Source organism: Belonocnema kinseyi, chromosome 6 (genome assembly GCF_010883055.1).
Source record: "Belonocnema kinseyi isolate 2016_QV_RU_SX_M_011 chromosome 6, B_treatae_v1, whole genome shotgun sequence".
Taxonomy (NCBI): Eukaryota; Metazoa; Arthropoda; class Insecta; order Hymenoptera; family Cynipidae; genus Belonocnema; species Belonocnema kinseyi.
In genome coordinates this window covers 93164425-93174162 of record NC_046662.1, presented here as the reverse complement: position 1 = coordinate 93174162, position 9738 = coordinate 93164425, and the positions used below count along the sequence as shown (strand labels likewise).

The window sequence follows — 9738 nt, the reverse complement described above, 5'->3', positions numbered from 1 at the left end:
TAAAGATAGTTCTGGATTCTTCTCGGCAATATCTCCAGGAGTTTTTTTCATATTTTGAAAAAATTAAATATTTCAACAATTATATTGTTTATAATTTTTAAATTTTTATTTAACAATTGTGGTAAACAATTCATAGTTGTTAAGTGAAAAATAACATACCAAAGTTTTTGGTGATATTTATGAGTAAAAGTGCATACTGTATACGATAAAACATGTATAACGATTTAAGAGTACTCACCGTTTGATGGAAAAAACGATAATACGATTATCCACATAAAAAGCTCCTATTCCAGAATGGCTGGAAAGCTGTTGTTTCTATTAAGTGGGCACAATTCACATTAACAGTTTCTTTTTGTTTCACTTTCCCTGCTGCCACTGTATTACAAACATACTTCAACACAGCTTTGCACAAAGTGAACAAATGAAGATCTCTATGCCTTAAAATGGAAAAATTTAACTGCAACCTAGATGCAGGTACTTAATAGAGCACTCTTGTGAAGCCTATGTACAATATATATTTTTGAAGGAATCAAAATTAGGTCTTGATTTGTTAAATTGATCTTCAAACACCGGTAATCTAATGATAAATGTTTTCACCGGTAAGATATCAGTATGATGCTCATAAACAAATTTCCTTATATACTGTTCGACAAAAAAATATTATTAAATAAATTCATAAAAATTAGGCTCTAGGTATTATTTATAATGAAGGATAAATAATCAAATCCATATGCGCCATGGGATATCGTAAAGCTGTGTGCGTAGAGGGGGCAAAAACAATGTTCAAACTAACTTTTTTGCATTGTTCAAAATTTTTTTGCATTCATGATACTTGAGGGTAGGTTATTTTTCACTTAACAACTCTGAATTGTTTACCACAATTGTTGAATAATTTTTTTAAGATTATAAACAATATAATTGTTTAAATAATAGATTTTTTCAGAAAATGAGAAAACACCTGGAGATATTGCCGAGGAGAATCCAGAACTATCTTCACTTTTTCTTTCGGACTTTTGGTTTATTTTATAATGAAGGATAAATAATCAAATCCGAATGCGCCATGGGATATTGTAAAGCTGTGTGCGTAGAGGGGGCAAAAACAATGTTCAAACTAACTTTTTTGAATTGTTCAAAATTTTTTTTCATTCATGATGCTTCAAGTTATGTCATTTTTCACTTAACAACTCTGAATTGTTCACCACAATTGTTAAATAAATTTTTTAAAATTATAAACAATATAATTGTTTAAATAATTAATTTTAAAAAAACTCCTGGAGATATTGTCGAGGAGAATCCAGAACTATCTTCACTTTTTCTTTAGGACTTTTGGTTTTTTTTATAATGAAGGATAAATAATCAAATGCATATGCGCCATGGGATATCGTAAAGCTGTGTGCGTAGAGGGGGCAACAACAATGTTTAAACTAACTTTTTTGCATTGTTCCAAAATTTTTTCTATTCATGATGCTTCAAGGTATGTTATTTTTCACTTAACAACTCCGAATTTTTTACCACAATTGTTAAATACATTTTTAAAAATTATAAACAATATAATTGTTTTAATAATTGATTTTTTTTAATGAAAAAAAACACCTGGAGATATTGCCGAGGAGAATCCAGAACTATCTTCATTTTTTCTTCAGGACTTTTGGTTTTTTTTTATAATGAAGGACAAATAATCAAATCCATATGCGCTATAGGATATCGTAAAGCTGTGTGCGTAGAGGGGGCAAAAACAATGTTTAAACTAACTTTTCCGCATTGTTCAAAAAATTTTTTTAATTTATGATACTTCAAGGTATGTTATTTTTCACTTAACAACTCCGAATTGCTTACCACAATTGTTAAATCAATTTTTAAAAATTATAAACAATATAATTGTGTAAATAATAAATTTTTTTAATGAAAAAAACACCTGGAGATATTGGCGAGGAGAATCCAGAACTCTCTTCACTTTTTCTTTAGGACTTTTGGTTTTTTTCATAATGAAGGATATATTTTAATTAACGACGTAAATTTTTAAAAAATGACTTTTTGAAAAAAGTGAAAAAAGCAACTAGAGATATGGCTCAGACGATTCCAGCGGTGTTTTTAGTTTTTGGCTATGACTATTATTTAATTTTTTTTATTCGAGGTCGAATTTTCAAATCTATATGCATAGCTAACTTCTGGGTCGTTCACAACGTGGATATTTGACAAAAACTGGGTAGTCAAATTAAAAAAAAATCTAATACCTTCTCAGATGAGAATATAAAAATGAAATTTTTAATACAAACAACACACGATATGAACAAAATTTAAGAGAAGAAAAACTTTGCTTTCTGAAAGTCTTAAAAGATTATTATAACAACTTTTTGAATCTAGAGAGAAATCGGTAATTCAAATTTTTTGACGGACGGTTCTGGCTTAGGTCGCAAAAAGGTCCATTGTGTGATCAAACTATGCAGGATACGAAAAAATATAAAAATACAAAAATTGTGTACAACAAACGGCCTACAAATTTGATATAAATCACGTTCTGATAAGATGGGCAGTTTTGGTTTTATTTATAAAAAGCAGCATTAAAAATAAATATACATTTTTGAACAATCGAAACAAGCTACGAAAAAAATGAATGGATAAACGTTATTCATCCAAAAAAGAGCTGAAAAATTTGTATTTATAATTTTTTTTTGAAACGCGTAGTTTTCATCCTAATCGTAAACAATATCATTAAAAATAAAAGTTTTTGGAAAAACAGCTGAAGGTTAAAAATAAATCAATGTGCAAAATTTGTGCACTCAAAAAAGATCCACAAATTTGTTATTTATTTTTTAATAAAACGCGAAGTTTTTCTTTTAGTCATAAAAGATAACGGATGACAAATTTAACTTTTGGACAAACGACACAAGCTACGAAAAACAAAATTAAAAGACTAAACTTGTTCAACCAAGAGTGAGCTACAAATTTTTTATTACTAATATTTTAATGTGGCGAGCAATTTTATTTAATTCTCATGTGTAATATAAAAAATAAATAAATGTTTTAAAAACGACACAAGGTTTGAAAAAAATAGATAAAGTTTGTTCGTCTAAAAAAGATGTACAAATTTATTGTAAATGATTTTTTGCAAGACGCGTAGTTTTTGTTGTAATCGTGAAAAATATCGTTGACAGTAGAAAAATAAAATTTAAAAAAAATAACAAAGGTAAAAACAAAAACTAATGAACAAAGTTGTTCACCCAGGAAAGATCTACAAATTTTTGAATAATGTATTATTGATAGGGAGCGTATTTTCCAGTCAAATCCTAAAAATTGGCATTGAGACTAAACTAATTAATTGTTTCAAAAAACGATGATAGGTGCAATAAAATTCTAATAAACAAAACTGTTTTTATGGGATGTGAACTTTTTTGAATTATGAAAATGTAAATTATTGTACAATTTTTTAGTAAGCCGTCTCAGAACAAGACACAGAAATAAATATGATACACTTTTGAGGTAATGTAGTTAAACTTAACCCTTAAAGGTTCCTATGGGGTCGTTAGTGCTCTAACACTTTATATTAAAATTTACGAAGTTCGTTCTTCTTCAGTTTTTCAATTTTTCAATGTTTAAAAATTAAAAAATCGTTTAACAAGTGAAATTATCTTATAACAAGACACTTAAAGGAATGCCCAACAGAATTTCACGCCAAAATATTAAAAATCTTCTACGCAGTAAAAAATTACAGCTGGGGTCTTCGACAGCCCCATGAAGACCTCAACGTTATACCAAGGTAGGGGGACCTTGAAGGGTTAATATAGGAAATTTCGCACTGCGGACAAAGTCGATTGCGAAGCACGAGAGGCGTAATGGGAATGTGTTCGTTAAAGCTGTAGGAACTCTAAGAAAAAAGAGAATGCACAATTACCAAATGGCATTTGTCTATGCTGCATAAAAATTTGTTATCGAGCACGAAGCGCGAGATCCAACTGAGGTGCACCCAACGCGTGCTTAAACTTGCGAGCGAAGCGAGCTGCGTGCGCATCTTCTGATGAGAATGTGCCCGTCCAGCGTGCAGACTTTGTTTCAATCGATACAAAATATTCTTTTCCATGGTAGGTTGTTCAGTTTGAATCGATAGCTTTAAAAACAAAACAGATTTCTGGCATAAAGTCTTTGTAAAATAAAACTTCATTAGGTAATGTAGAGGTTGTCTGTTAGCAGGAACTTATTATTTAATTATTAAATGTATCTTTATTAGAAAAATTCAAAGCTGTTCATAGTTAATTTTATGTACTATGAAAATTGCAAATATATATCGATACCATTAAATAAACTCTGAAAAACTATGCATTTCTAAAGAAATATAACGTAATTAGAATGTAAGCCTCAGCTTATAATCAACCTACATTAAGCAAAGCAATTTCATTTGAAGAAATGCCATGTTGCACAATTTTTTGTAATCTTTATAAATTGTACCGGAATTTTCGTAAGTAAAGAGCTTAATTTGTCAATATTAGTTGAGGAGATATTCGCGTTTTAGTGAACAAAGTTCAAAAGTATTGATTTTGGGGTTGCGTCTGGAAGTCATCCTTTTTCTATAAAAACGGGTTTATAAAGTTCCAAGTTCAAAAGAACCCCGACGACTCGGTTTTCAACCTAGAGGGTTCCTCTTGAGCTTAAAATATCATAAATTTATCCGGTGACATGTCTCTATACGTAACTTGATACCGACAAAGTTGGCCCTTTCCTTGCGGAACGTCACACATATTTACTGTTTGGTTTCGTCGGCTGCAAATGCAACATACACCTGTAACAAATAAAAAGAAATAACAATACTATTCGCATTTTTGTTTTTTAAAAACCCGACCAATAAGGTGCAAATTAAAAATATAAAAAAATGTTTTTTTAAAAGCTAGCGACTCAAACTAGCTAGCTCACACTAATTTAAATTTGGGACGGGGAGGAGGTTACATGGTAATGTTGGTGATACGTTAAATCATGATGTATTATATGCCCTTAAATATTAACTTCGCAAATGTACGAGCTCAACCAGGCTTTGCCAAAGTTCAAAATAAGTAGTCAAATACTGTTTGTGCGAGCCCAATTTAACCCTTTCAGGGGCAGTGGTACATATATGTACAACCTGTTTTATTGTATTTTTTTTCAAACGCTAAGTACAATTTACAGTTTCCAGCATGTTTACCTTTATTCGCAGACTCTTAGGGACCCATGCTTCGTAATTATTTCAAAAATTGTGTAAAATTGTTTATTAATGCATCGTTATAAACAATTCAAATAAAAAAACGCGTTTTTTCGAATAAATTCGGGTATACTCAATCCGAAAGTCGTAGTGATTAAAAAATTGTTTTCAAACATTTGACATTTTATGTCATAACATACATTTTTTCAACATTTTCGGCTCGCTAGTTTTTTTGAACAAATTTTGAAATATGTCAAAAATGGAAATTTGCTTTGAAAGAAAATTATAAATTGTAACGCATGTGTAATTAATTGTTTCTTGTGTTACTGTATAATTTTTTAAGGCTGCTTATTACAATTCTGATGCCAAAATTGCAAAATTCATGATGGCGGATCCAAAAAGGGCGACAACATTAGACCAAATTCGCGCGTTTCCATTTGTGATAGAAAAATTTACCCCTGATAGAGTTAAAACCAGCCATTTCATGCACGTGTAGCAGTTGTAATGTGCCCGCTTTCAGCCCAGTGATGTTCGCACATGCGCACTCCACCGTCGGGCCATCATGAAACCTTACACTCGCTACATAAAACTTTAAGGGCATGTAACACAGCCAAATACGTATCATACCGACCTCACTTCATCAGTTCACTGAATGTTTTTTTGAACCTAATAACTTTTTTCTAAAAATAAAATATCGAGCTGAAACGTTAGAAAATGTATTAGAGTACAATAAAGTACGTTTAGGTACTTTATTCGGATAGGAACTTCACTGAAATATATTTCATCTTTTTTCTCAACCTCGACATATTTTGAACGTTTGAACTTTTTTTATACATAAAATATCGGTATCAAACTTTGAGAGATGCATAGCCGAAAAAAACCTGTTTTGAAGTACAAAGTTTAATGACAAAAGATGCAAACAAAATTAGACTATCAATTCCATCGGCACCAGCCGGTAACGGTGTACACGAAAATCCTAACCCTGGCGGCCCCTAGTCGAAACTCTAACAGCTGGCTCGCTCTACGTTGTGCGTCCTTTGCTGTGTGCCGCATAAGGTTTAGTTAAAATATATTTTTTTAAATCTTTAATTATTAAACTTTGTACTTTACTAGTTTTCTTTCGACCCTTGCATTTCTCAAATTTTGAGACCGATATTTTATGTATAAAAGAAGTTCAAAAGTTCAAAAAATGTCGAAGTTCAGAAAAAAAAGAAATAATTTTCAGTAAAGTTCCTACCCAAATGAAGTACCTGAACTTACTTTATTGTACTCTAATACATTTTCCAATGTTTCAGCTCGATTTGGCTGTGTCACATGCCCTTAAGCCCACTACACATACACTGCACCACGTAAAACAGAATATGGAGAAAATTATATTTATCTTTAAAAAAATTGCATCACTGGTCCCCAAAGTTTCCCTTCTTCTAAGTACGCTGTTTATTCCTGTAAGGCCATATAATGCAGGGGCTAGGAGCAGAGCGTCGTTCGCCCTTTTCTCTTCTTGAGCCAAAGAGTCTCAGAAAGCAGGTCAGCCTCTCCTCTCCGCAGTCCTCGAGTAGAGTGACCATGATCATCATGAAAGTGACTTAACTTGGGGTCACGAGTGTCGTTGTGGGAAGGAGAGAAGTGATCTCGGGGAGTCTCCTATCGGAATGGTTGATCAACTTATGGCCAACTGTGGTGCTCGACTCTGCTTACGCGAAGGAAAGGGAAGCAGAGTGAACCTCGTAGCCTTGCAATGCGCAACGCAAAACTCAAAGGCGCGCTTCTTGGTTGCCGAGAGAACTCGCAGCGAAACTGGACGCTACTCGAATCCTCTGCATGAAGAAGCTCGCCGCGAGCTTCGCTATTTTCACTATTCAATTACCTTTTCCCCCACTCTTTAACTATGCATAAATTCGAAGCCCCTCCCAAAAAAAAATCCTGGCCATGTCGCTGGCCGAGAAAATTCCACAATAATTTTTTTAAACATTTCATTCCAAGTTACCAGTATCTTTCTACTAACATGAAATAATGAAAAACGTCCATCATTAAACAAAATTTAATAATTTTCTATTAAATCCTTTCATTTTTAAATAATACATCCTTCACTTCTGAACAAGCATTTCAACTTTCTACCAAATTAGTTTAATTTTAAACCAAAAATATGAATTACAAACACAAATTTGGACATCAACGAACAAACAGAACAAAAAATCATATTTTTGTGCTTAAAAAAAGTTAATTTTAATCCGACAAAAGCGAGTTTTGCAACAAAACAATTACATTTACAAGCAAATTGATTATTTTCCAACGAAAAAGACTTATTTTCTAGAAACAAATTAGTTTAATTTTTCATATAATTCAGTTGTGAACGTTCGTGTGAATGGAATAAGAAAATTATTTTTCTAATTTTTGTTTCCTGAAATCAATTAGAAGGCCAAAAAATAATATTTGGCTGGCACGGATTGTTGAATACATATATTTTTAAACAGTTACCTGCCTTTACACATCACCCTTTATTCAAACCTACCTTGTTAAAATTTGATTGTCGATATTTAACAAAATATAAACGTCCGAAATCCTCTTTTCTAACCCCACGAATTATGGAATCGGTGGGATTGTTTAGCAAGACCCCTAAAAACCACCATTACTATATCCATACCTGAAATGTCAACAATGTCCAGTATGATTGTCGCTATTTGAAAATATACAAACATAAAAAATCCGCTTCTTTTATTCTACGAATGACGGAGTCAGTAAGAATGTTTGGCAGGACCGCTAAAAAACAGCCATTTCTGATAACAATTCAAAAAGTTAAAGCTTTTCCAAAATTTTTGAGACCACCTTTTTCAAAAATTCAAAATTCTATCGACAGTTATTTATAGCACACAAAAATATGTACAATTTATCCCTATGGTTTGTTTGGATAAAATCAAAATGCAAACGATACAAGCTACAAGAATGAATGAGAAAACATATATTCAACGAAAAAGGATTTACAAATTTGTTACGAATATTTTTTTGACATGAAGCCTATTTTTTCTTTAATCGTGAAAAAACAAGATTAAATATAAAGAATCTATGTATAAATAAGACAAAAAGAATCAGTATGTTTTAATTCCCACGCATATTATAAATTGTAATGATATCAATTTATTGGAATGTTATATGTTTTAGCTTAGCTGAGAATATAATTTAATGCAAAATAAGAAACGAATATTAAAGTAATCACGATGAATACAATTTGCACTTTATTTTGAAATATATTAAGAAGCAATCCCAGGCAGAGTTACATAAAAGTTTATTATATTTAATATAAAAGTGTTGAGCCTAATAAAGAAAAGTTTTTTGTGGACAAAATGGAGTTGGTTTTCACGAATAGAACAAAATATAAGAAAAGTGACTTTTCTCTTCTCTTCACTTGAGTCGAAATTTAGGCCCTACTTTGAAGCCGTATCTCCTACCTTCGTAGGGGCTGGAATCTGTAAAGTAGGTTCTAAATAAGCGGAAATCGGCCGTTTTTCCACGTTTAGCGTCAAAGTAGGGTCTGTATTTAAGATAAATTATACCCTCTTTAAAAGGTCAAACTACTACTATAGGATTTGTAGCATTAAATCATTCTCTCTATAATCTCACACCAATATGGATGAATATAAACAAGTTTTGTTATTTATCAGAAAAAAATAATAATATCTGTAATATAAATGTCAAGGATATTCGCAGTTATTTTTGTATACATATTGTTAATAGAATTTGTTAATTATGAGTCTAAAGCATAGTGAACTGAAAAATCCACAAGTAATAAGAAACGAACCCTAGATCACACGCACGCACTGAGTATTTACTAAACGATTCAGCTATAACGGAACGCGTTAGAATGTCTTCTATTAAAATCATTAGCACTTGTCCAATAGTTCAAGGGCCAAAATATTTTTAAATCCAAGACAATTAATTGATTGATCACTTTTTTTTTACTTTCATTGTCGTTAAATATTTGAAACGATTTTTAAAGGGTTCAATGTACATTCACAGCAAATTTTAGCGTTTTTATAGTGTAGCTGTGGCTTGCGTGCAGTTAGAAACCATTTTTAGGTCATTTATTTATGATACCATTAGCAGGAATTGGCGGCTATTTTCTTTACTCTGACTAATGAACCAAAAAATAAGATCACATTGATCCGAATGTACAGATCATTATGATGTAGAGAGTCAAATAATCATTAGAGTGTTGGTTCTGTTGTTTAGAAGTATTCTACGTTATACGCTTTGAAAGAACTTGGAGCTACTTATTTGAATTTGATCCTCTGTTATTTATTAGTTAAATGAATACCATGTCAAACCTTCAAGATTTCAATAAAAATATATTTTTATCTCTTTATTAAAAGAAGATTTTAAAAAAGTCCTTCAGCATCATAATTAATTCAATTATACTGAAAAATAAAAATATTGAGTTCAAGATTCAATCGAATATTCATCAGGAAATGAGTTTACAGTGTGTCCCATATTTATAGGGCCACCCCATTTTTTAAGGATAATTTTTTTTCTATTGAAACAAAATGCATCAAATATTTTGAGTGGATAAATGAGTC

The 9738-nt window shown here is 31.4% G+C and overlaps 1 protein-coding gene and 1 long non-coding RNA gene across 2 annotated transcripts in view; both read right to left on the bottom strand.

The window, feature by feature from the left end:
• LOC117175067 overlaps positions 1 to 4746 on the bottom strand; it is a 5785-nt gene extending 1039 nt beyond the window's left edge. The window contains exons 1-2 of the long non-coding RNA XR_004467429.1: positions 4374 to 4746; positions 3893 to 4105 (exon numbers count right to left, since the gene is read on the bottom strand). This is a non-coding gene — a long non-coding RNA (uncharacterized LOC117175067). The remainder of the gene's footprint in view (positions 1 to 3892; positions 4106 to 4373) is intronic.
• Positions 1 to 9738, bottom strand: part of LOC117175065 (5-hydroxytryptamine receptor-like) — a 207883-nt gene that overhangs the window by 137663 nt on the left and 60482 nt on the right. The window lies entirely within an intron of this gene.